This window comes from Rhinolophus sinicus, chromosome 1 (assembly GCF_057876585.1).
Source record: "Rhinolophus sinicus isolate RSI-liver-muscle chromosome 1, RSI-T2T, whole genome shotgun sequence".
NCBI lineage: Eukaryota > Metazoa > Chordata > Mammalia > Chiroptera > Rhinolophidae > Rhinolophus > Rhinolophus sinicus.
In genome coordinates, this window is record NC_142501.1 from 142,006,817 (window position 1) to 142,033,498 (window position 26,682).

Genomic DNA, 26,682 nt, shown 5'->3' on the forward strand with positions numbered 1-26,682 from the left:
GGGAACAGGACTTTGTTGGGGAACAGCGTGTACTTCCAGGACTTTTTTTTTTTTTTTCCAAGTCAAGTTTGTTGTCCTTTCAATCTTAGTTGTGGAGGGTGCAGCTCAGCTCCAGGTCCAGTTGCCGTTGCTAGTTGCAGGGGGCACAGCCCACCATCCCTCGCAGGACTCGAGGAATTGAACTGGCAACCTTGTGGTTGAGAGCCCACTGGCCCATGTGGGAATTGAACTGGCAGCCTTCGGCGTTAGGAGCACTGAGTGCCAACCTCCTGAGCCACCGGGCCCACCCCAGTTGCCATTTTCAATCTTTAGTTGCAGGGGGCACAGCCTACCATCCCATGGAGGGAATTGAACTGGCAACCTTGTTGTTTAGAACTTGTGCTCTAACCAACTGAGCCATCTGGCCGCCCCTCCGGAAGCTCAGTGGCAGCTCGTTGTCTTGAGTCTAGTTGTGGAGGGTGCAGTTCACTGGCCCATGTGGGAATCGCACTGACAACACTGTTGTACAGACCTCGTGCTCTAACCAACTGAGCCATCTGGCCACCTTAGAATAAATTCTTTACTATAAACTCTTCATTTGGAGTAATCACTTTCGGTGATTAAAGTGTAGTGAGCTCCATTTTTATTTTCAGAAATTCTTTCCCCATTGCTACCACTAGCCACTCTGCATAGGTAGGTCTTAAACAATGGCCTGTGGAGACTAGAGTTTTAGAGGACAATGATTAAATGCTTTGGCTCTGAAGTCAGAAAGCTGGAGTGACTTTATGTTTCTCAGTTTTCTCATCAATAAAAAGGTAATATTATCTGTTGTGTGATTATGAGAATTACACACTATACTCAACACAGCACAAAAGTTGGCACGTCAAAATGCTCAGCTCTGACTGAGCATTGGCTATGACTGTTAGGTTTTACTTTGGACTATCCCTGATGATCTATCTGCTCTGCTTACAAGTAATTGGTGGACAGAGTCATCCATAATTTAATGTCAGTTGCTGCTTATGTGATTTCCAGTATTTGGGTGGAGAACTATTTAGCAAAGCCAAGAACTATGTGTTCTGTTTCTGTCATGTTTATTCAGTCATTAAATAACCACAGTGTCTGTCTTTGGCTTTACATTACTCAGTAGTTCTATGATTTAATTGTTGAAAGTGCTATGTCTGGTCCTAAATTATGTACATAGGGCCAGTCTTCCAGTAGGAAAAGCAGGCCTCCATTCACATGTATCATTCTGTTCGGAAATCTTTATCTTGGATTTTGTCCCTGGTTCAAATACAAATACTTTGATTTCTATAATTTTAGGGTAAGACTTTTTTGTTCTTACACTATACGTTCAAAATATTACCAAAACTCATCTCTTTTTCATTTTTATCTGCTGGATCCAACTGATCTTATACTCTCTCAAAACTTTTCCCCTAGCCCTAGAAAACTTCTATTTAGGAACTGAAAATTCTTCTATGGGAGGTTTATGTTTCCAATTTTAATTCATATGGGGTGCTACAAAGTATTTCACCAAACATGCCAATTTATTCACGAATACCACTCTTAAGTCTCCCCACTATCTCATTTATTCATGGATCACGATGCCCTTAGCTTGGAGTTAGGGGAGACTCTAGGATTATATGTTTAAATGTCATAAAGTCATTTGTTGGACTCTGACTATACTCTTGGCCAGCTACACTGTGATGTCATACTAGCTGAATGTTTACCCAAGTATTTTAATTTCAAATAAACTTCTATGTGTTCAGGATAGTTCTGATTAAAATTGGAGCAGCCAGTTCTGACTCTCCTTTTAAGAAGTGGGATTCTGGAGTAAAAATATTGTGTTTATTATTTTTTATGTCTAATTAGGTATTACATTCTTTCATCATCCTTTATTTCCTTTCTTATCTTTTTCCCCCCCTTTCTTCCGCCTCTAACTCCGGTTCAATTTCTCAGTCTAGTTGTGTAGGATACAGCTCAGCTCCCTGGCCCATGCGAGTATTATGAGCCTTGAGCTCCAGTTGTCGGTCGGCTGCTCACAGCTGCTCAAGATGGCTGTCGGCCACTCCTGGCAGCACACAGCAGCTGGTAGCAGCTCTCGCCAACCTCTGGCAGCCCAGCTCCAGGGAGAGCCGTTGTTCACAATCTTAGCTGTAGAGGGCGCAGCTCACTGGCCTATGTGGGAATCGAACTGGAGGCCTTGGTCTTAGGAGCACGGTGCTCCAACCACCTGAGCCACTGGGCCAACCCTCCTTTCTTATCTTTTAAACAGAGCCCCTGATGACAATTTAACTTGCAAGCCCTTATTGTCTTACGTATTTTTAGTTTATGTGTAATATCTAAACATGCACTAGCAGTAGTAGTTAAACAGGGTTTACTAAAAAAGACTCAAAGGACTCAAAATGACAATGCTTACAAATTTATAGTTTGTTACAGGGAAAGTATATATCAATGCCATGAAAGTAAGGATTGCATCATAACAAAGGCTGCCTCACTGTAAGGGGTCCAGAAACGCCAGGGCAGGCTGCTTTGTTTGCCCTTTATAAGGGTTGAGACCAGATGCAGTTTTTCTCACAAAGCAGGAAACACTGACATGTGCACAGGATACCTTGGAAGCAAAAAGCCCAAAATAGTCTTGGGTGCAGTTTTTTGTATTTTGCTGGTTACGTAGAACATATTCCTGCTAAGTAACCATTTTCAACAGCAGAGCTGAGACCAGGTATAAAACTAGTTTAGTTCATATGGTTGTTAGCAAAAAGAGACGTGATTGGACTTCCCTTTGGTCTATTTCTAATTGTAGGGAGTCAGATTGAATGAGTAGAGAAAATGGGGCTATCCTGTCCAACAGGCAACAGACATTTGCACAGTTAGCCCCAATTGGAAAAATGAGGGAAGGGATACCCTATCCCATCAATATCTTTGTAATTCTTGCATTAGGTTCAAATTAATAGACACGGTATCTTATTTTACATTATCAGCCTCTAGAGCCCTTACTTGATCTCACTGATATAAATAATCAATGTTGACAAAGTGGTAGAAACTACAACTACCCTGAAATTCCTCAGCCCAGTGGTTACTAAATAACACTATTAATCAATATATTTCATGCCTTGACCAGGGGTCAGTGCCATGTAGGAACTTTAGCAAAACAATTCAGGCTGATTCCTGAACTACTGGAACTAACTGTCACAGTATGGTCCTCCACCCTGATCTGCACTCAAGACTTTTTTTTTACAACAAAATAATTATCTTTAATTTGATAGAAATTAAGTTGTCTTACCGTTGAAATGTGCGCACAGATTCGAAACATTTGCAATAACCAGAGAAGAGTTGGTGTGGATTTAAACAGAAACTAAACCTTTCAATAACACCAGCATAAATTTTCTCATTGTTTTATACTGACTTTATAATTCTCTTGCCTCCTTGATCTATAGCCAGCTATATCTTATAGATAGCTAAATCATCTGCTGCATAATTATGTACCCTAATCCATCCAGCATTAATCAAGTCCACATCTTCCTTAGGCCAGTTTTCCTCCACAGGGATAATGTCCTGTGAAACAAAAACCAAAAGACATAGCGACATTAGTGTTTTTCTAGGCAGTCATAGTTAGAGCTCCCTTTTCTTTATTTGAGAATGTAGACCACTTCTGGAAGTTTGTTTTGTTGTTTTTCATTTTGCTCACTTCTTGGCCCTTCAAAAGAGGAAAAGATTTGATCAGGGTCCTTCCTTCTGTGCGACAGACATCTGAGTTCAAGCTAAGACAGAATATTACTCTCTTGGTCTAAGCCTCTCTCTAAGCCTCAGCAGAATTGTTAGGTTTTCCCTTTCATAAAACTCATTTATTGGTTCCTTTCCTCTCAGCAATAGTTTCACCCTTCTTTCATTAATCATTAATTTTAACCCAAACCTTTCCCCCTGAAGCAGATCCCTCTGGTTCAGCCACTGAGCTAGTCCAAAGGGCTGGTAGCAAGACGGGACATGGTTGGACTTCCCTTTCAGCCCATCCCTAATTACAGGGGATCACATTGGATAAGTAAGGAAAGTGGGGCTATCTTGTCCACTAGGCAACACAACATTTACACAGTTAGCTCCGATGTGGTGACCTGGGAGAAGGGATAATTTTTCCCCTATCAATTGCTGCAATTCTTGCATTGGGTTCAAATTAATAGGCACAGTATTTCACTTTAGATCATTAGCCTCTGGAGTCCGTAATTATACACCCAGTTTTGGGACTACTGAGTTGGCATTTGTTATAGACTGAAGGTTTGCGTCTTCCCCCAAATTCATGTTAAAACCTTACCCACAATGTGATGGAATTAGGAGGAGGGGCCTTTGGAAGGTAATTAGGATTAGATGAGCTCATGGGAGGTAATGGGATCAGTGCCCTTATAAGAGGCACGAGGGAGCTTGCTGCTCTCTGCTCTCTGCCTTGTAAGGAAACAACCAGAATTTGGCAGTTTGTAACCTGGTAGATGGTTCCCACCAGAACCTCACCATGATGGCACCACGATCTCTGATTTCCAGCCTTCAGAACGGTAAGAAATAAATTTCTGTTGTTTATAAGTCACCCAATCTATGGTATTTTGTTATAGCAGCCCAAACAGACCAAGATACATTGAAAAAGAAAACTGTGGTAAACTACTATTTGAATCTAGTAAATCATCCCCTGCTCTCTTTTCTCTATTCCCACTGTAAAAGCATAACAATTTAGCTAATGGGGACACAACTTTTGTCCTCCTAACGTTAAGTTGCAAAACACAAGCTAAGGTTTGTAGACTAATTGTCACCCCTGCATCTTTTTAAGCAGTTGTTGTATCTCAAGCAATTGTCTATCAATCTCCTACTTTGAGGGTGATAAGGAATATAAGTCCAGTCCATTGAATGTAATGGTTCTTTACCCACTGTACCATGTGGGCAGAGAATTGCTTCGATCCAAAGAAATGTAACTAGGAAGGCCAAATTGGTACAATATTTTTGTTCCAGCTTTTTGATGGTATTAAAAGCATTAGCTTCAGTCAGTAGGTATGCAAAGCAAAACCCAGAATATGTATGTATCAAGCTCTGTCATATCCCACTTCCTCCGAAGCAATAGACAAAGGGTCAGTATTATCTACTTGCCAGCCATGGGCTGGACCTTCACCCCTGGGACTACTTCCCAGGACTAACTGCAAATATTGTCTTTCCTGATGGCAAACAGAATAATTATTATTAATGGTTTGAACTTTAAATGAGGGCCACTAGTGTATTTTGCATTTGGTCCATTGTTGCATGGCTTGAATTCCCCTATATCAACTCATTTCATGGACACAGGTTGCCACTTCAAGAAATCAAACTAAGGTATCAACTTGTTGATTCCTTGCATCAAGTTTCTTTGGTGAGTATCCACATAGCCCATTTTGGTTTGCCCTTAGTATTGACATACAGATTGCCAAAGAGCAGTACCCCTTTTATCATTCCAGTTATCTATGGTCCACTTGCCAGACCAAACTGCAAATCCATTGATAACAATCCAAGAGTCAGTATATACTCAAAGAGTAGGACATTTATTTGTCTCTAATTCTTCTATCACTGCCAAGAACACAGTCTATAATTTGGGCTCCTGGACCAAGTTGTTCTTACCTTCTTTCATGAGAATTTTTACCATTTACTGGACACTGAGTCACAGCTTTCCATACTGAACCAGTTTCATTCTGGAACTGTTATCATGAACCAGGCCAATTGCCTAATATCCTTGAACAGTTGGTTGAAATGAGAGGCCCAATTCCACAATAACAGCAGGCGAGGTCTGGCTTAGGGAACCAAAGGCTCCTATTTTGCATCTCCAACTAATACTGGTCAAAGGGTTGATGAATATATTATTCCTTTTTAAATTCTGTCCAGTAGGGGAAAAATTTCTATTCAAACATTATGCCTATATAAATTATACATTCAGGTAGAGAGACACCTCCACAATATACATTTTTTAAAATCATACATCCTAAATTTTAACCATATTTTAATTGTCATTCCTTTTACAGTAGTATGCCACATCCCTTAAATTAATTCTGTCACCCTAAGGGGCTGATTAGCAAGCCTAGCCAATATTGTACATTGTGCTCCTGTATTTAACAGATCTAAAAGTTTATTCTTTATCCCTAGGCCATTTCATCCCATCTGTTGTTCATTTGATATACCAAAGCTGAATATGGGGGAAGATCCAAGTGATAATCTTTAGCTAAATATTGTAATGCAAGAAATAAAAGCTCACAAAGAGGTGCTTGAACAAAATACCCTCCAGACAAACATTTCTGAATTAGGGGTGAAAGCTGCCTAGATCAGTTGATTCTCCATTAATTATACCCTTGGATGTCTTATTGACAGGAAGGATTCTCAAAGATTGTGAGTGTGTAAAGGTGTAACAGGATTTGATCAGAGAAACAGCACTACTGGGAATGATATGGTATTAGTTACAGGGATTTGACTTCACACAGTTGTGGAAACTGGTTAAATAGTTTATGTATAACTTTTGCTTCTGTGTCTGGTGCTGGGCCTGATGTCAGCATGGCAAGAAGTCCAGAAGAAAAGGTGGACATGAAGTGGAGCAGAGCAAAGTCAAACTGGAACCCATAAGGTCAAGCTGGAACCTGCCTTGGTCCCATATCACCTTGAAGCCTCTAACTTCAGTGATGTAGGTGACCTGCAAGAGAAGTATATCCTTCATTGTGAAGCTTGATGTACACCTGACCCAGGAGTCAGAGTTGCAGAAGCGGAAGGAGAGCCAGCAGGAGACAGTTGCTGTGGACCCAGCTGCTGTCTCACACCTTTCCAAAGTGGGTCAAAAAATCAGCGACAGTGCATGAACTACACAAGTACCTGGTACCTTGCATTGACCCTCTGAGTGTAAAAGATGACAACTGTGAGTTGTATGGTATGTGAATTATGTCGTAAAGCTGTTTAAAGGGGGGTGGGGAAGATAGCTGTTATTTCAGTCTTTCTAAGGTTTTTTTTTTAAAAAAGATTTTATTAGGGAAGGGGAACAGGACTTTATTGGGGAACAGTGTGTACTTCCAGGTCTTTTTCCAAGTCAAGTAATTGTCCTTTTGATCTTAGTTGTGGAGGGCGCAGCTCAGCTCCAGATCCAGTTGCCCGTTGTGAGTTGCAGGGGGCGCAGCCCACCATCCCTTGTGGGAGTCGAACCGGCAACCTTGTGGTTGAGAGCCCACTGGCCCATGTGGGAATCGAACCGGCAGCCTTTGGCGTTAGGAGCACAGAGCTCCAACCGCCTGAGCCACTGGACCGGCCCATCTTTCTAAGTCTTGCACAAAATGTCTGTGGCCCAGGATAACCTGTAACTCCGTAGAGAAGGGAATTTCTGGGAACGATAGTTCCTGCTTAACTAAATTAACACAGTACAAATCCACCACAAATGTTTTATTTTAAGTTATGTCAATTTTGTTTAAAAATGTAAACTTTAAAGCTAAATGGAAAATCAATGCTCTAGCTCTAATGAAGTTATCATTGGATATAAGCAAAAGGTTCTATCAATGTTTTCGCACTTTAAAAAATGGTATAGGTTATAAATGAAACTATAGGACTAAATAACATTGTAAAGAGTTAACTAGTACTGAAAGTTAAATTTGTAAATAGTTACACATTTTTGTCCCTAAGAATAACAAACTATTACTATATAGGAATCAATTTTTTTGAAAAGCAAATACAGCTTACTTCCTGAAGATCTTTCAGAAGTGAAAGCAAACTAAAACTATGATTATTCAAATTCAGGTCATGAGATGACAGATAATTCTGGTAGTCATTAAATAAATACGATGCAAATGAATTTAGAAATTAAGTGATGCATGAATTTTGCATAGATATGTTTCCTAATCAGGAATTAAAACTATTAAAAAGATGGAGTAAATAAGCCTTTTCAACAAATGGTACTGGAGCAAGTGTGTCTCCACATGCAAAACTTATGCCAAAATTAACTCAAAATGGATCATAGACCTAAATATAAGAGATAAAGCTATAAAAGTTGTAGAAGGAAACATAGAAGTAAATCTTCATGACTTCATATTAGGCAGTAGTTTCTTAGGTATAACACCAAAAGCACCAGTGACAAAAGAAAAAATAGATAAACTGGACTTCATCAGTTAAAAATTTCTGTGCTTCAAAGGACACTATTAAGAAAGTGAAAAGACAATCCACTGAATAGGAGAAAATATTTGTAAATCATATACCTGATAAGGGAGTTGCATCCAAAATATATAGAGAACTAGTATAACTGAATAAAATGAAAATTCGATTTAAAAAATGGGTAAAAGATATGAATAGACGTTTATATACAAATGGTCAGTAAGCACATGCAAAGATGCCTGACATAATTAATTAGTCACTAAGGAAATGCAAACCAAAAACACATTGAAATACCACTTCATACCCAATAAGGTGGCTAACATTGAATAAAATAATGACAATAACAAATGTTAGTGAGAATGTGGAGAAATTAGAACTCTCACACATTGCCGGTGGGATTATAAAATGGTATAGCCACTTTGGAAAACAGTTTGATAATTATTCAAAATGTCAAACTTAAGAGTTACGATATGCTCCAGAAATTCGATTGCTATGTCCAAATAGGCAAATCCACAGAAATAGAAAGTGTATTCGTGGTTGCCAGGAGCTATTAGAATGGTGCAAAAGTAATTGCGGTTTCTGCAATTATTTTAACCTTGTAAACCGCAATTACTTTTGCACCAACCTAATAAAAGTAGGTGAATGGGAAGTGACTCTTAGCGGTTATAGGGTTTCTTTTTGGAGTGATGAAAGTGTTTTGGAAGTAGATACTAGTAATGGTTGCCCAAATGTATGAATATACAATGAATTATACACTTTAAATGGGTGAATTTTATGGTATGTGAACTATAAATCAATAAAGCTATTATTTAAACAAACTCTTAAAAAGGAGCTCTTAGAGGAAATAGTAAATACTTGAAAGGTTAAATTTCATGTTTATGTCTCTTGAAAGATACTCCATTAAAATCTTTAGATTTACTTCACCAAAAAGGACATATAGATGTCAAATAATCACATGAAAAGATGCTCAACATCATTAGCTATTAGGGATATGCAAACTAATATCACAATCAGCTAACACTCCACACCTATTAGAATGCCTAAAATTAAAAGAGTGACCATAACAATTATTGGTAAAGATATGGAGGAATTAAGTTTCCCAGGAACCCAAAGGTTCAAGGATAAACAAATCGGGGCCGGCCGGGTGGCTCAGGCAGTTGGAGCTCGGTGCTCCTAACTCCGAAGGCTGCCGGTTTGATTCCCACATGGGCCGTGGGTTCTCAACTCCCGGTTCAACTACCACAAGGGATGGTGGGCTGTGCCCCCTGCAACTAGCAAAGGCAACTGGACCTGGAACTGAGCTGCGCCCTCCACAACTAAAAAAAATTGCAAGGACAACAACTTGACTTGGAAAAAATCCTAAAAGTACACACTGTTCCCCAATAAAGTCCTCTTCCTGTTCCCCAATAAAAAAAAACTTTAAAAAAAACAACAAATTGTACTATGTCCATACAATGGAATGCTACACAGCAATAAAAAAGTATTAACTACCGATACGTGAGAAAATAGGGATAAATCTCAAATATGCTGAGTGAAAGTAGACAAAAAAAGGAGTACTTATTGTATGAATCTATTTATATAAAAGTTTAGAAAATGCAAACATTCTATAGTTATAGAAACTAAGATCAGTGATTACCTGGGTAGGAGGGCCTGGGAGGAACAGGAGGGAGGGTTTTACAAAAGCAACACTTGGGTACGATAAATTAGTTTTCCTGCTCATGGTGACAGTTCGTGGTTGTGTACATATGTTAATACCTATAAAGTTGTACTCTTTAAACATGTGATTTATTTTAAGTTAATTTTACTTCAGTAAGATTGTGTTTAAAATTCTTTATCTTTTGCACAGAGGTACAGAGAGACTTGTTGGGGAAAAATTGGTATAGTTTCAGTGAAACTCAGTTCATACAACAGATTTATGAAAACCTATGTTAAGCTAAATATAGGTAAACAAGGTAACATTTTTTAAAGCATCAAGGAAGCTCCTTCTCTATGCATAGAATTCTTTTTTCTTTCAAATTAAAAAAACTACATAAAAATTAATTTTTTGATGTGTACATTTCTATGAGATTTTATACATGCACACTCACAGATTCTTGTAACCACCACCACAGATACGCTACAAAACAACACCTGAAAGAATTCTCTCCTGCTGCCCCTTTGTATTTAGACCCTTTTCCACACCTATTCTTGACTCTGATCTGTGTGAATTATATCTATTCCTGTATTTATTCTTTTTTAGAATGTCATATAAATAGAATCATACAGTATGTAATCTTTTGATATTAGATTCTTTCACTCAGGATAATGCATTTGAGATTCATTCATGTTGTTGTATGTATCAATAATCCATTCCTGTTTATTGCTGAGTATTCCATGTGTGGATGAACCACGGTTTATTTATCCATTTATCTATTGAATAACATTTGGATATTTTCCAGTTTGGGACAGTTTTGTATAATAATGCTTATACAGAGAATTATTTTACATTAAAAACTCTTTTTATCATGTAAATAATCTTTATTTCCTTTAATACTTATATAAAATTTAGTCTTTAGTATATGAAACTTCCTTCTAGTGGCACCTTTGTGTGAATGGAACTATGAATGCCTAACAAATATCTACTTCATATGGCAAGAAGGAAATTATTGGCAGTATTGTGATGGTAAATGTTTAACAACTGTCTGGGGTGGGGGTTTGGGGGAAGTAGCCCTTGGTTTATAGCAGTTGCCAATTTCCATGGTGTTGATATTCCTACTGTGCCAATTTCAAGCTACCAATGTGACATCACTGAACATGAAGTTGGGAAGAGCTGGACACAATTGGCTTTCATAAGGAAGGAGCAAGTATGAGTTGGCTCCAGCACACCCCTAATTATTGATAATGTAAGTTTAATAGGTATATGGAAATAACAGGATATAGAATCAGAAATGTAGTGTTGAAACATGTACCTTCCGAATATTGTTGGGAAGTTCTAAAACTTCTGATTCAGTTACTGATCTTTAGACAGAATGATCAACAATGAACTCTTCATAGAGGAGTGAAAAGCAAGGTTAAATAAATTTTAAAATACCATGCATTAAAATGAAAAACAACCAAAAATAAACGTTATTGAGGAAATATAAATTATGGATCAATCTTTACGAAAGTAAAGAGAAAAATAAATAATAATAATGACGCAGTTTCAAAAACTATCAATACCTGGTCAATCTGTATTGATAATGGTCCAGCTTCTTTCATCTATATCACCACCCATTTTCCTCTCTGTGACAATTTTGAAGCAAATTCCAAACATCACATTTCATCTATAATATTTTATTATATGTCTCTAAAAGAAAAGTACTCTTTTAAACCAAGCCACAATTACTATACAGAAAAAATTAACAGAAATCCTTTAATATCATCAAATATCCAGTTAATGTTTGCACTTTCCTGATTGTCTTATAATTTTTGAAAGTTTTTTCAAATGGAGACCCAAATAAAGCCTATAAATTGTGATTGATTCAATTGATTTTTTTACAAAAGCTTTTTGTGCCCAAATATTTTAAAAAATGTTTTCAGTATTACAATTTTCAAATTAATATACAAAAGTAGAGGAAATAGTATAACAAAACTTAGGTTGAACAATATAACATATGGCTATATCCACTACCCCTACTACTAGAAGAGTTGAGGCTAATCCTAGGACTCTTATTTCATCTGTAAATATATCACTCTGTATCTCTAAAAGATAAGATTTGGAGTTTCTTTGACTGCTTGAACTGGAGATAATATATAGTTGGTGTGGGTATGCATTGCATGTGCATTTGTGCGTGTGTGTGGTGATGGGACAGTTGTCCAGGGCCCTGCTATACCAAGTAGTACCACGTGACTTTTGGGAAACTTCTTACCATTCCAAACAGGAGAAATGCAGGCTGCCCCACTACTCAGCTGATACCGCCCTCTCAGCTTTACCTACCCCCTCTCATGCCTCTTTTTCCATTCCCTAGGTCAATGGCCTGGCAATTTTTAGACTGGAGACAATCACCAATTCTCAGCTTATTGAAGCAGGTGATGGTTCAGAGGGTTCAAGCACGCCTAGATTTATGAGTGATTCTTTTGGTGACTCCCTCCCTGGTCCTGGGGAAAGAGAAAATTCCCTACTCTCCTTTACAACATAAGAATACTGCATTCCCCCAAAAAGGTAACTTTCACTTGTTCTTGTCTTTCCCTTATATGAGCGAGGGGATAACAGCAGTGGTACTGTTCTTAACTGGTCACTAAGCCAAGAAGGATAGATAGAGATAGACTCCAAAAGCCCATGCTTCTTTAGATATACAATGGGTTCGGGGAGGCTAGTTTTTAGCACTAGGTACTAGGTCTGACAATTAAGTTCGTAAACTTGTTGCAACAATGTTGCTAACCTTTTTTGATATCAGAGGGATTACTCATTATGAATTTGTACCAAGTGGACAGTTAACCAAGTTTACTATTTGGGAGTGCTGAAAAGGCTGTGTAAAAAAGTTAGACAACCTGAACTTTTCATGGCTCTTGCCAACAATTCATGGCTCTTGCATCACCGCTCTGTCTGTGAAGGAGTTTTAGCCAGTAAACAAATAACTGTATTGGAACACCCTCCCTACTCACCTGATCTGGCCCCCAATGACTTCTTTCTTTACTCGAAGATAAAGGAAATATTGAAAGGCAGACATTTTGATGACATTCAGGACATCAAGGGTAATATGACAACAGCTCTGATGGCCATTCCAGAAAAAGAGTTCCAAAATTGCTTTGAAGGGTGGACTAGGCGCTGGCATTGGTGCATAGCTTCCCAAGAGGAGTACTTTGAAGGTGACCATAGTGATGTTCAGCAATGAGGTATGGAGCACTTTTTCTATGATGAGTTCACGAATTTAATTGACAGACCTTGTATTCTTAGCCATGGGCTCAAAATCAGGATCCTACTTCATTTAAAAGGAAACAATCTCTGACAAAGACAATGATATGAGCTGGGCTCCTTTCAAACTCTGTCTCATATAATTAGAAGAGCTAGCCTTTTCTCTCATGAGATTGCAAGCAGATGTTGGGCCGGTAGGCAGCTATGCAATATTTGATTGGGGTTGCAGGCTCAACCCAATCAAGGGACTTCACTTACATGGCTGGCAAGTTGGTGTAGGCTGGCTGTTGGTGTAGGCTTTTGTTCCTCTCTGCATGAAGACATAGGACTGTTTGAGTGGAGTGGTACGGAGACTAGCTTCCCCTAGAAAAAGCAATCCAATAAAATGAGGTGGAAAGGTGCAATGAGTGACTCTATGACCTAGTCTCAGAAGTCACACACCTGCAGCTGTATTCTGCAGGTCAAATGGAGTAGCCCTGATTCAAAGGGCTGGAGGAGACTACATTTCCAAAGGAGAGAATCATTGCAGGGTTGTCTTGGAAGCTAGCTATCAGGGATCCTAACATCTTGATTTTCTTTTACAAAACAAGTACTCATAATTTTGCCAACAATGTGTACAAGTCTCGTTTTGTACCGTACTGATCCGTTAAGCACTGCTATGTTCTCAAACACATACATGCACATGGGTGCATCCAAGCATATGAGACTTCCTGTTCCACTGATTAAAGACCCTCTGCTACAGGGTCAGCTCATGAACTTCTTTAGGCCACTAGATTCTACCTCAAACTCTATGAATTTGAACAGAATTGCAGATTCAGGGCCAAGAAGTTTGACTTCTACTTTTAATGTTAATTAACTAGGAAACACTGAGTTTTACCTGAAACCTTTAATTTTCTAGAAACCTTTACCTGTACTCAATAGCCACTTTAATTTAAAAAGCTCTTACAGATTATACTGATTTTCTGAAGGTAACTCAGCTAGTTGAAATGATTAACCTGAGCTACAAGTCCGGATAGTAGGTGAAAAGGTCACCTGTCAGAGAAAGGAAGTTTCTTATAGCTTTCACTTCTCTTGCAGGATAGGGAGAGGCTATCTTTGTGAAATCTTTGTTTAAAACTCACACCTTTACCATTGATCCATTTTAATTAAAGTTTGCCAACTCATGGACCTTAAGAAAACAACAGAATAGCCCTAAATTTTGCCAAATTGAGAAATTTCCCGGGCCCCAAAGGCTTAGCAGGGAGACTTGAGGTCGTCAGAATGAGGTAGGAAGGAACAAGTTGGTCTAAAAAGGAATGGCGTTCTACCCACAAATAGTATCCTTATTCCAGCCCCTAAGGTCCAAGTAAAGGCTTGGGCTAGCTGCCTAACAACAGCTTTCCCCTTCCCTTTCCCCACCATCTCCCCACCCGCAAGTCATCTTTGGTGGCATCTTCCCTTTTAATTTTAGCCAGCTTTCCGGGTGCAAATATGTTAGGGTGGGTAAAAGGGATTAATAACTGCCAGATTTTGACGTACTTTTGTATATGAGACAAAATCCTCCATGTCCTCTTTTCACTTGGGCCTGAGTAATCAAAAACACAATCTTTACAGTAGTACCCTGTCTCAGCGGACATCAACCTGCGCCCACCTCTACCTCTACCCCCGCGAGTCCAAAGACTCCGGCAGAGGAAAGGCATCTGCTTAGGAAAAGGGAGACGCACAGTACAGGAAACTGCCCACCCTTCACGAAACAGAGGCTACGCGGGCCAGCGCAACAGACCTCGCCCTCACTACTTCACAACGCTCGGCCCCACCCCCAACCGGAACTGCAACCTCCGCTCGCCGCTCCACGAATAGCGTGATGCTCGCTCCCGTAGCGCTCGCGCCCGTCCCGCCTCCTCGGATGCACTGGGCAGGCGCGGAGCGCGCGCATGCTCGGCAGACGGGCCGCTGGGGTCTCAGGCAGCTGCTATCTGTTGCGCCGCCGCCCGCGGGAGCGGGCAGATCCGGGTCTCGTGGCTAAGAGTGACGTGGTCAATCGAATCAAAACACAGGAGGAGAGGAAGCCGGCGGCCTGGAGCAGCAGCAGCGGCGGCGGCGTCCGGAGCAGCTGCAACGTTCCGGAAGCTCCAGGCGGTCTATCTGCCGAGCCTTGGTCTCGGCTCCCATCCTCCCCGCCCCGTCGGTTGTTGTCTGGGCGGGTGAGTGTCTCCCCATCTCCCAACACGGTTAGCTGGCCCACCTTCCCTTCACCCCTGTTTTTCCCGGAGGTTCCTCAGGCTCTGGCGGACTGCGGTGGCTGCGGCAGTGCGGGACTGCTTCTCGGGCTCCGTGGTTCCCCGGCCGGGCTGGCTGGCGGCTCTGCACCGGGAGAAACCCTCTGCTGCCGAGCCCGCGTCTCCCGGCGAAGACTGAGGCAGACAGCCTGCAATTTGGCTTTCTCTGCAGGAAGCCAGAGTCCAGGCTTGGCAGGGAAGTGAAACGGTAGCCCCGGGTGGTTTTATTTTTAGGGTAAGACAGTCAACTCGGGTGGAGGCGTATAATGGAGTAAAAAGAAGAGAGTCATAGCTGGAAGGAGAAACCTACAAATCCTGAAATCCACACACTCATTTACGTCTGTCCCTCAGCTCTTGCCGGGTTTGATGAAGTCACTAGGATGCGTCTTTTGTTGTGATTGATGAAACAGGAAAGCTGTCATCCAGAAAGTGGGAGCTTTTTATCTTTTTAGTGTGTTGCAAATTTAAAGGATTTCCATTTTTCTGTTTGTTCAGGAAGTGGAACTGACAGTAAAGAGGTAGCACCTTTTATTCGGACAGATAATGTATGATAAACTGGTTACTTTAGTACCTGAAGTCCCATGCTGCCATTTAAAGCCAAAGTTTTTCAAAGTGGCTTGTTTCTCTGTTAGGATTTTAGCCATAGTGATGTTTGTTAGCTGTAGAGAGTCAACAGTATGTTTTCAGTTTGTCCTAGTTTGCAAAATCGAAGATAATGGCCTTACTAAGAGAATGTCTTGGATTTGCATCAAGAGAGTCAGATGAGCCTTAAGCACATAATACCTGTGTTTATTGAACAGAGACCTTCCAGTTCTTGTGTGTTACTGTCAGAAATCGTTGGAAGCTGTGCCTGCAGTAACTTGGACAGCGTAGACCTTTCAGGTGTTTTAGTGGTGAGACCTTTAGGAAGTGTTCTCACTGCCCAGTTCTGTGGAGGTTGCAGGAAGCTTGTGTTGCTTTCCACTTCAGGTGACTGGCCGCACAGATTCCTCTAGTGTAGCCTGTTCGGTCTGAGCCTTGCCACCCTCCGTGTTCCCCGAGGGAACGAAGACGTGAAGACTGACCAAACCTCCTTTTTGTCGTAACTTGGTTTTTAAAAAGAACATTTCCTCCAGAGAACTCATTTATTGAGGTGTTTCTTTGGTAAACGGCAAGAAAGAAAAACAGAAGTATGTGCTAATTGATTGCCCCTTATCAAATCCTGTTCTTATGAGTTTAGACTACTCCCTTGAAAGGTATGTTCTTGTGTGGTATAACATGGAGCTCTTAACAAATTTCTTCCTCCCTTGTGGGCAGTTGAGATCTTTTTCCTTAATACCACAGTTGGAATCCTGCTGATTTAGACAAATCAAATTGTTTTCTTGAAGTTCTTTTTTTACCTTTTATGCTAACCTGTAACTGAATATTTTTGCTTATACAAAATAATTTGTGGTAATTGGGGAAAATATTAAGGCAGATAAGCAAAAAAGGAAGAAAATAAGTCATCAGTATACCTGTCATTCATAGATCACCAGTGTTAGCAGCAGTTTATATCCTTCCAGACAGATATTTTGTACTTGTATATTTTATGCAAAAATGGTATACCACATACGTTTTTCTGTAACCTGTTTTCTCAAATATGGACTTTTGGACCTTAACTTTTAGGGAATATTCACTGTTTGCTAGACCATAACAATTGAAATCGTGGTTTTAAAAGATTTCCTTCCAAGTATCTATAATGATATTGTAAGACTTAAGAAATTAATATGCATTGTATGGCAAAGTAAGGCTTTGCTTATTTAACTCTTGGGAAAGCAGGCAAACAATAACCTGTGCTGACAATATGGAAATTTAAAAAGTTTTTGCTAATTTAGTTCTATTCCTTTGCTCCACTGTGCTCCCAATGCTGCCCATTTGTTTGGGCCTGCAGCAGTAAAGTCCTGAAAGATTTTACTTTATATCACACTTAATGTGGTTTATTAAACGTTGAGTCTTGGATGTTTGCCCATTCAATCCAGTGCTTTATGGGTGGTGCCAAAAGAGAAGGAAATGTTCCCGTCACCTCAACTTCAAAGGATAAGTACATATATACTACGAAGTCTCCTAAATATGCTGATAACCCATTTGGGTGTCTGTTAGTCATAAACTTACCTAAAACCTTTAAATCTCAATTTTCATTCTGTATCTCTTGGGTAATTAGTCCTAGAGACTTACTACTCTTTATGTGACTTAGTTCTTTTTCTTTGATTTGCCTTTAAATTATAATGTTCAATATACGTTCTAGATTTGTCCACTTCTTCCCACCTCTACTACTACCACCTTTGCCAACTATCACCATCTCTTACCTGGCCTATCGCACTAACCTCTTGTTCTCTCTGCTTCCACTTAGGCATTTTTATGCTGCATTCCCTTTACTACAGCCTTAGAGATCATTTAAAATGTAAATCAGATTATATCACCCCTTTGTTGAAAGCCTCCTGTCACATTCAGAATAAAATCCAAACTCCTTACCAAGGCTTGCCAGGCACTACAAGTTTTGGCACTACTTTCCACTCTTATCTCACCTTGTGTCCCTCTGTCTAGATCATTACTCTGGAGCCGGGCCACATCAGTTTCTTCCTGTGTTCCAGATTCGCTAGCTTGGTCCTGGAACTCGCCATTCTTGCTCCTGCCTTAGGGCATTTGCGCTTGCTATACCCCAGGACTTCCGTACTCTTCTCCCAAATTTTGCTGCTGCTATTTCCTTGATGTCATTCAGGTCTCAGTTCAGATGTTGCCTCTTCAAGGAGATTGCCCCCCAATGATCTCTCTGTTCTTTTTTGTTTTTTACTAACAATTGTCAGTATCTGGAATTTCCTTATTTTTTATATTCTGTTTCCTACAGTAGGAATTAAACTCCCAAAATGGAGACCTTGTCTGTCTTTTTCACTGCGTAATAGGTACTCAATTAATATGGGTGTAATGAGTGAAGTTGGTGAATATGTCAGTATTCCTCTTTGAATCGTACTGTCTATTTTAGACCAGTTCTTTCTATGGAAGAACCCTAATTTTCAGCTTTTTATAAGGCAGTGTCTTGATTCTCCTACTTCAATAATTCTCAATGTTTGGACCACATTCTACTTTAGACCTGTAGAATTAATCCCTGGGAGGAATGGGTCCCAGGAACCTGCATTTTCAATAAGTGTTTCAGGTGATTTTTAAACTTTAATCAAAATTTTATATCCTAATAAAATGCCTTAATATTTTAATGGCTTTTCTCTGGGAGATTGGTTCTTTATATTAGTAATGATAGCTATCACTTTGGGGGGCACTGTATGTCATGTACTAAGCGAAAAACTCATGTGTTTTTCATTTAACTGTAGAGCAATTCATATGTACTTATTCCTATTCCCATTGTACAAAGGAAGGAACTGAGACATAGCAAGTGGCAGAAAGTTGGATTTGAACCCAAGTCTGTTTTCTTTTTCTTTAAAGATTTTATTGGGGAAGGGGAACAATGTGTACTTCCAGGACTTTTTCCAAGTTAAGTTGTTGTCCTTTCAATCTTAGTTGTGGAGGGAACAGTTTAGCTCCGGGTCCAGTTGGCGTTGTTAGTTGCAGGGGGTGCAGCCCACCATCCTTTGCGGGAGTCCAACATGCAACCTTGTTGAGAGCTCGTGCTCCAACCAACTGAGCCATCCGGCCGCCCCACCAGCAGCTCAATGGCAGCTTGTCTTCAATCTAGTTGAGGGCGCAGCTCACTGGCCCATGCGGGAATTGAACCGGCAATCCTGTTGTTCAGAGCTCACGTTCTAACCAACTGAGCCATCTGGCTGCCCCTGGATATGCATTTCTAATAGCCCCCTTTTTATAAACACAAGACATGTTCGTTGAAAAGCTGCAAAGGATCGTAATATATAAAGCCAACAACAAAATACAATCCACTCGCTCAGAAGTCATCTCTATGCATGTATTTCCTTCCAGTCTTTTTTTTAAATTCATCTTCGTGTAAATGAGATGTAAACCCACATAAGCTTGTATCCTAATTTTTTTTTTTTAGTTTAATTTAATGAGCTTTTTTACCATAGCCTTAGAAACTTTCTAACCTTGATTTTAACTGGCAATATTTTATGAGATATTTTGAATAAAATTGATTAATTTTGGGCATGAATGTAGTTTCCAGTTTTCACCATTATAAATATTGCAATGAACCATGCTTTTAAATAGTTAACTCAAACTCTGAAAAATTAGAGCAACCAGTTTAATTACAAAACAAGTCATGTTTAAGACACTTTAATGATTTGAAATGTAGCAATTTTAATCATAATTCAACAAATACAAACAGCATACATACACTTGCAATGCCTAGAAAATTTACATGAAGGATTTTAATAGCGGCCTCTAAGGAGAGGACAGTACCTTTTACTTTTGTGGTTTTGTTTATTTTTTTTTTAGCCTTTCTATGTTTGAATTTTAAAACTATAAATGTGTATAGCTTTTAAAATTAAATTCGACTCTGGATAAGTATATTTTACTAAACTAAAACCTATTTTTAGGGGTATAGTAGGGTTTATATTTGGTTTTAACATTTTAAACTTCAGTACTTTTGGAGAAAGTTACCTTGTTGCTTATTTTCATAATGAATTTTCATTTCCTTTTTTAAATTTAGTTCAAAGCACAGATGTGAGTCTCAGCTTTGTAAAAACTACAGAATGAAGCTGGTTTTTGCTTGACTGCATGCATTGACAAGTGTGACAGGTGCAGCGCTTTTAAAATTTAACAGTTAATAAAGGGTCTTCAAGTTAGGGATAGAGTAAGCATCTTCATGGTGTATGCACCAGACTTAGAGGGCAGTGTTCTGGCTGTTATCTTGTTGTTTTATCTTACAACATACTTTTTAAAAACCAAGGTAATATTGCATTTAATGTTACTTGTATGTACCTCACAATTTCACAACACACAACACACTAGTATTGGTAATACAGTTGTTGAAAACTGCTTTCTTCACATTTATAAAATAACTTATCCACTGAGTTGGGATCACATAGTATGGAATTTTTATATCATTTTCTATTGAATTTTTCAGTTTTTAACTTACGAAAAAGAGACCTTTTTCCCCGAGTTTAAATTTTTAAATTCAGAATATGACTATTAAATACTCTTTTTTCCTTTTAGTTTCAGGTGTATTAAATACTCTTGAGTAGAAATTTTAGAAAACATTTCCGTAATGTGAAACTTTGGGTTATGATATTGAATATAAACAATTGAAAAGTTTTCCTTTGACCATTTATAATAAATTTTACCTCTGGACCTTGAGAAAATCTTTGGGATTGTACCAGGAGTAAGGAACTACCAGGGAAGGACAAGAAATCCTTAGGTGAGGAACTAAAATTCAGAGCAGAAGACTTCTTTTTCCCTTTCCCTTTTATGCCTAAGAGTGATAGCTGAGCCCCAGGGGAATACAAACACGCCAAAGCAGTATATAAGAACTTGGGCTTGAGGGTTGAAAATACATATCAAATCTAAGGGCTCAGAGTTGAATTGGCCCAGAGCATTTTACAGTTTATAAAGCACTCTTACAAATTCTCACTTGATCCTCGCAACAACCCTTTAAAATGAATAGTTTCAGTTAACATTCCTGTTTGTTAGAGAAACTGAAGAAGTCACAAAGAAGCTAAGCAGTTTATCCATTCTTCAGTGTAGTGCCACAACTTCAATGATTTACCTAAGGTGTATTCCTTTTTGCTATCCCATGATATTTTAGCAAGCATGGCTAGGGTGATTCCTAGAATATGATCAAATACTGGTAAGGAATAAAAGGGTCACTGAGGAAAGAGAAGGCAATGTCTATGACATAGGAAAATAGGATCACATTAACTGAGAATGTCCAGGAAAGTGATAAGCAGCCCCAGGGTGGACCTTTAATAGAGACCTGTGCTGCAGAGACATGGGGGATTAAGGAAATAAGAAAATTCTTGATGACCTTGAAAGTTAAGCTTTTAATAGGAGAGAAGTAGTTCTCCTTTTCTTTGAATTTGAGCTTTCTCCAGAGGTTATCACAGAAATCATTTGTCTGTGACATTTATTTTGGCTAATTGGTATGTAATTATATTATTGTCATATGAATTAATTATAGTTAATAATTAACTTGATTGCCAGCACTTGGAAGTAAGGGCTGCTTTTTATTTTTTCTGTATCCTTCTCAGAACTCTTCTGTCACTTACTTAGTTCCCTGTGGACTTGTTAGCTATATCCATTTCAGGAAAGAAGTGAGAACGACATAGGTTTGAATCCCTTCTCTGCTGTGTGACTTCAGCTAAGTCACTGAAACTCTCTGGACATCAGTTCTTTCCTCTTTAAATGAGTGGGTGAGACCTGGTGTATCCCCCAAATTTTAATAGTGCTATTTGTGAAGTTGTGATTTGTTGAATATGAATAAATGAAGACTTGGCATCCTCTAATCTATACCTGATCTATATACAGTGATACCTTGCAAAGACATTCTGATCATGCGAGCTTATTTCCTGCATACATTCCCATTCTACTGTATGGAAAATAAACATTTGTTGTCATGTTTTTCTAGCTTGCTCTAGTCTCTTCATTTTGAATAATGTGGCCTCTGAAAGAGTGTCTTTAAGCTTCCATTTTAAAAAAAATATTTTATTGGGGAAGGGGAATAGGACTTTATTGGGGAACAGTGTGTATTTCCAGGGTTTTTCAAAGTCAAGTTGTTGTTCATTCAATCTTAGTTGTGGGGGGCGCAGCTCAGCTCCAGGTCCAGTTGCCAGTTGCTAGTTGCAGGGGGTGCAGCCCACCATCCTTTGTGGGAGGTGAACTGGCAACCTTGTGGTTGAGAGGACACACTCCAACCAACTGAGCCATTCTGGAGCTCAGCGGCAGCTCAGCTCAAGGTGCTGTTGAATCTTTTGCAGGGGGCGGAGCCCACCATCCCTTGCGGGAGTTGAGGAGTTGAACTGACAACCTTGTGGTTGAGAGCCCACTGGCCCTTGTGGGAATTGAACAGGCAGCCTTCGGCGTTTGGAGCACGGAGCTCCAACCGCCTGTGCCACCCATGTCTTTAAGCATTTTGTTATCCTGTAAAAACATTTTATGATAAGAATTTCAGAGGTGGTTTTTATTGTCTTTATCTCTTATAAACAGCTACTGGATGGAACAATATAGGTTTACCTTATTGGATCAGTATAGGGAATATTATAAGGAATTTATAACTATAATTGCTTGGCTATAAATTAGAATTTAAAAAAAAAATGCCATGATAGAATTCAGGGAGTCTTAACTCTTTTAAGCACAGAGAACTGTGATATTTAGGGTTTATTTCAATATTTAAATTTTTAAAATGTCTTCAACTTCCCCCAGGTGTAGCTTTATCACATTTTTAAACAAATAACGATTGATTGATGTGAATTTGAATCTGCATCCTTTCCTTGCCCACTTCTCATCAAAGATGCAAATGTAGTTTAAGAGAAAAATGTGTCTTTAATAAGAAGTAATAGGAAGTCAACTGATAGTTACCTAATTTCTGTACTGCTCTACAGTTGTCTTTATAGGGGTGAAATAAATGTAACTAGCATAGTTGGTCATATTGAACAGATATGGAATGAGTTCTGGTCAGGAATTTACATTGTGACTTCCTGTCCAAGGTCTGTTTCGTACCAGATGTGTCATAGTTAAATTGCTAGCTTATCTGAACCTATTTTCCTCATTTTAAAGCAGGAATCATTTTCCTGCTTTGACTTTGTCAGAAGGGTGGTTTTTAGGATGTGAAAGTAGTTAGTAAAGCTAATAATAAAACTATTATTAGCTATAGCTATGTTTGAGGTCTGTTTCTGATAAAAGAATAAAGCAAATTAATATGTTGCAAAAAAGTATATGAGTGAATTTGAACACCTTGTTACCTTGAGATGTTGGGTCATCTGATAAAAGTCATCCCAACTACTTATTATAGTACCTTAGTGTATAGTATAATATGATAGTAATACTGAAATTGATAGACAAATATTTTGTTCTCCCTGTTTAATATAGCCCGAGTTTTGGGCTATCTCTGCTCATTTGGTTGATCAGTTTTCTGATTGGCTACTGGGTAAAAACTTGGGGTCAGGAAGCTATTTCTAGAAAAATACTTTTTTTAGAGGTGAGTAATTACCCCTGCAATATATAATTGTGAATAAGGTTAAAAAGGGAGAGCGAACTCAAGTGTAGTTTTCCTGAATGTCCTGGGGACAGTTCCAGCAGTTTCTGGCATATGATTCACTTCTATGGTTTTATAACTTTGGAGCTCTAATCAATAGCATTGATGCATATTAGATAAATGCCTCTTCTGAGTTCCCCATTTCTTCTTTTTAGAACACTTCTGCTGAGTTCCCCATTTCATTGGCCAGCATCTCTATTTTCTGTCTTATAAAAACAAATTGCATGCATTCTAAATTGTTACTTGTGTTTTGCTCTTGCTGTGGGTTTTTATTTGTAATTTTTAAATGGGAAGATTTTGATAATCATTTTTGATCACTGTAAAGATTTGACTGGCTATTTGAAAACGTGATTTCATTGTAAATCACCTTCGTAAAATCACAGTAGAGAGTTTTCATTCTAACCTTGAATTAGTCTTGGTTATCCCTTTATCTAGAAGAGCCCTCCCTATGTTTGCATGGGTGGGAGAAGGGGGCGGGGAGTGAAGGAGTTTTTGTTTCGTTTTTCTATAAAAAAGTATTTAAAAAGTGGTATGTTTGAAATTTTTAGTACTAAAAGGTAGAATAGTATAATGAATCCATCTGTAGCCAATCAACTGGATTCAACAGTTATTCAACTCATGGCTGTTTTATTTTGTCTATACCGCCCCCTTTGCAGCATTATTTTCAACTAGATCCCAGGCATTATATCTCTTTAAATAAAACTATTTAGTGGGACCTCTCAAAGATAAGAATTCTTTAGATGTGATAATTGACATTGTAGTTATGTTTAAAAAAATTAGTAATTGCTAAATGTCATTTAATCCAGTCAGTGTTCAGAGTTCTTGGTTGTTCCAGGAACATTGTCCAGGAAATGTCCTTTATTAGGTTTGTTTGAATCAGGATTCAAACAAGGTCTATACGTGGCATTTGATTGATATCTCTTAAACCTCTCAAACTGTAATCATATCCCTGCCATCTCTTAACGTTTTACTTACTTTTTGCCATTTATTTATTGAAAAATCTGAGTTAAGTTTTCCTGGACTTAGCTGCTGCATCCGAATTTTTTTTCCTGGTTATAAGAGGTAATATATGATCATTGTATGATATTTGAAAAATAAAATGTACAAAGTAAGAAGTAAAATCATATCACCAAGGGATAACCAATGTTAAAGTTTTGGTATGTTTCAATTTTTTCGAGTGTGTGTTTTTAAACTTATTTGCATGTGCTATGCTTATTTTTATATCCTATTTAGAATACTTTTATATAGTGTTGTGATCATTTCTCCATGTCATTATGAAAGAAAATGAAATATTTGGCTGCATAATACTTTACAGTATGTACCGTGTTTCCCCGAAAATAAGACCTAGTCGGACAGTCAGCTCTAGTGCGTCTTTTGGAACAAAAATTAATATAAGACCTGGTCTTATTTTACTATAATATAAGACCCGTATTACATAATACAATGTAATGTAACATAATATAAGGTTGGGTCTTACATTAATTTTTGCTCCAAAAGACACATTAGAGCTGATTGTCCAACCAGGTCTGATTTTCTGGGAAACACAGTATTGTAATTTAAACATTCCCTTTTAGCCAGACATTTAGATTGTTCCAATATTTCACTATTATAAAGCTATGATACCATCTCTGTACATCTTAGATTTTAAAAAAATTTTTTATTGAAGAATATTGGGGAACAGTGTGTTTCTCCAGGGCCCATCAGCTCCAAGTCGTTGTTTTCAGTCTAGTTGTGGAGGGCGCAGCTCAATGGCCCGTGTGGGAATTAAACCGGCAACCCTGTTGTTCAGAGCTTGCATTCTAACCAACTGAGCCATCGGGCCGCCCCAGATTTTTTTTGTTTTGTTTTGTTATAGAACGTTAGAAGTGGAATTATTCAGAGGACACGAGCGTTTTTAACTTCCGAATTTGTATTCCCATAAAAGTTATTATAGTTTGTGATATCAAATGCAGTCTCTAATTTATTTAAGGGTCTGTTTGCATATGCTGTTATTAATCTGTCTTTTGCCAGCCATATTAGTGGAATTTTTTCCCCTAATTCTTTTGCTCTTTTAATTTTACTTATTTATTTATTTATTTTTATGCACACATTCTTACGTTGTAAATTTGTTGATATTTTCCATTGTATGTATCTTTTGGAAGTTCTTCACAATATTCACCTAAATTGTCTTCTAGAATTGCTGATAAGTGTTTTTCCTTACTTGCTAGCAGACCATTTCCCTAGGACCATTTATTGAAATATTGATTCCTTCCTCATTTATTTGTGATTCAAGTTGGTTTTTTTTTTTGTTTTGTTTTTTTGTTGTTAAGATTTTATTGGGGAAGGGGAACAGGACTTTATTGGGGAACAGTGTGTATTTCCGGGACTTTTCCAAGTCAGGTTGTCCTTTCAATCTTAGTTGTGGAGGGCGCAGCTCAGCTCCAGGTCCAGTTGCCGTTGTTATTTCCACAGCCCACCATCCCTTGCGGGAGTTGAGGAATCGAACCGGCAACCTTGTGGTTGAGAGGCCGCTGGCCCATGTGGGAATCGAACTGGCAGCCTTCGGCATTAGGACCACAGAGCTCCAACTGCCTGAGCCACCAGTCCCTGTGATTCAAGTTTTGATATATAAATATAAATATATTTTATGATTGGCATGTTCAGAAAATTCTAGAAAGAAAAATTGATTTCTTGTTTGCTGGATATACTGTTATCTCTTCTCCCTACCCTGTCTCCACCTTCTTTTTTCTGCTTGCCATCCCAGCTGTATGTATGCATCTAGATGTCTTTGATTCCGCATGTGCCTTAGAAAAACACCTGAAACAAAACTAGTCTAGTCCTTATCTTTTTTCTTTTTTTCCCTTCTGTTTTATGTGTATTTTAAAAATGAATTTCCATTTGCCTTTATTTTAAACTCAATTTGACAAAGCATTATACCAACATTAATAGTTGGTGTTACATACACTGTTGTTTCATTATTTTGATTCTCTAAATTTAAAGCTTCCACCAGACGGTGGAAAGGGGAAGGAAGGGAAAGGTAAACTTTGAAAACTGATTTTGTAAAGAATGATTACTTCAGATTTAGGACAAAGGCTGGCTTTAGAAGTATCCGTTATACGGTCTGTTTATATTTGGTCATTTCTCATTAATGATGGGATTTGGTTCATTTTGTAACACATTTTTCATAGAGTTTAGAATCTTTTTTATTATATATTAACTGTAGCCCAAAAATTCAGTGATTACAGAGGGTCAGATAGAGAGTTAGGACAATATAGCACATTCAGTTCAAGAGAAAATTGAGATTATTTGTC

The 26,682-nt window shown here is 38.6% G+C and overlaps 2 protein-coding genes and 1 long non-coding RNA gene across 6 annotated transcripts in view; 2 read left to right on the forward strand and 1 right to left on the reverse strand.

The window, feature by feature from the left end:
• Positions 1-14,692, forward strand: part of LOC109458377 (uncharacterized) — a 43,535-nt gene extending 28,843 nt beyond the window's left edge. Inside the window, exons 3-6 of one of the 3 annotated variants that reach the window (XM_088790105.1) lie at positions 6,522-6,889; positions 10,865-10,976; positions 12,081-12,274; positions 14,561-14,692. The gene's annotated coding sequence lies outside the window, so the exon portion shown is untranslated. Of the gene's footprint in view, positions 1-6,521; positions 11,590-12,080; positions 12,275-14,560 lie in introns of those variants that run through there. The other 2 variants (XM_088790108.1, XM_088790107.1) reach the window with 2 other exon arrangements.
• Positions 226-14,615, reverse strand: LOC109458381 (uncharacterized). The gene is made up of 3 exons (XR_002139214.3): positions 14,486-14,615; positions 13,226-13,330; positions 226-3,531 (listed from the first exon to the last, which is right to left on the reverse strand). It is a non-coding gene; the product is annotated as an uncharacterized LOC109458381 (long non-coding RNA).
• A 202-nt stretch (positions 14,693-14,894) lies between the features above and the next one.
• The window catches only part of SMIM14 (small integral membrane protein 14), a 58,572-nt gene continuing 46,784 nt past the window's right edge, over positions 14,895-26,682 (forward strand). Inside the window, exon 1 of one of the 2 annotated variants that reach the window (XM_019751960.3) lies at positions 14,895-15,150. The gene's annotated coding sequence lies outside the window, so the exon portion shown is untranslated. Of the gene's footprint in view, positions 15,178-26,682 lie in introns of both variants that reach the window. The other variant, XM_019751959.3, reaches the window with a different exon arrangement.